Raw genomic sequence first — 1,211 nt, 5'->3', positions numbered from 1 at the left:
ATCATCAAGTCGAAGGTATACTTGTTTCCCAATGTTCATTGCAGCACTCTTCACAATAGCAGCTTTATTTCTTATAGTTGAAAACTGGGAAAAATCTCACCTGTCCATCAGTGGTGAATAGATTACCATATTGTAGTACAGTATGTTTATTTTTATTACTGAGTAATAGTCCATACAATGGAATGAAGATTCAAACATTCAACAGCATGGATGAATCTCAAAATAATTATGCTGAGTGAAAGAAGTCAGACATAATAAAGAACATACATGCTGGAGATAAAGTGATGAATAAGAAGGACATAGTCACCATACCCAAGAAACTCGTGATCCAGTGGGAAATCAAGATAGATAATTAGGTACATAGATTTAAGAAGGATAAGTGCTGTGATGAGTGTTAGTCCAGAGAAAGGCACCAAATTCAATCTTAATGGGTCAAAGAAAGATTCTTTTGACCAAGAGTTGAAAGGTAAGTAAGAGTTGATCAGTCCATTCAAGAGTTGAAGGTAAAAGTTGAAACATGGGGGTTGAAGATAAAAAAGAGAACCCAACATTCCTAGGTAAAAGAAACAGCACACATGAAGACCTACAGACAAAGGGAAACAAAGCCTGCAACCCTGGAGGAACCAGAAAATCTGTCCAGCTACAACAAAAAATGAGGGAAAGGTCAAGGGCCTGCTAGGTCATGTTGAAATTTATCCTATGAGCAATGAGAAGCTATTAGAGTTTGAAGGAAAGGGTGACATGATCATATTTACATATTACAAAAAGCAATATAGTCACATTATAAACAATGGATTTGAGCAAAATTAAGACTTAAGTCAGGGAGATTGTTTTACAGACCACTGAAGTAATAATATTGAGAGAAGATGGTAGGCTGGACCAGTGTAATTACAGCTTTCTGGCTTGGACAACTGGGTGAGAGTGGAACCATCCACTGAGATAGAGAACAACAAAAGCATGGTCATGTTTTTAGAAAAGACACTGAAGTCAGTTTTGGAAATATTGAGTTGGAGTTACCTGTAGAATATCTGTGTGGTGATATCCTGTGCAGTTGGAATGTGTGGCTCTGTCCTAGCTCCATTACCCATCAATTGTGTGCTTTTGAGAAAATTTCTTAATATCCCTAAGCCTCAGTTTCCTCATCATTAAGATGGGTGGATAGTGAGTTCTTACATTAAAAAGTTACAAGGATTATAATTTGGCTGGTTAGC

Source organism: Galeopterus variegatus, unplaced genomic scaffold (assembly GCF_000696425.1).
Source record: "Galeopterus variegatus unplaced genomic scaffold, G_variegatus-3.0.2 Scaffold2052, whole genome shotgun sequence".
Lineage (NCBI taxonomy): Eukaryota > Metazoa > Chordata > Mammalia > Dermoptera > Cynocephalidae > Galeopterus > Galeopterus variegatus.
This window is presented reverse-complemented; position numbering follows the sequence as displayed.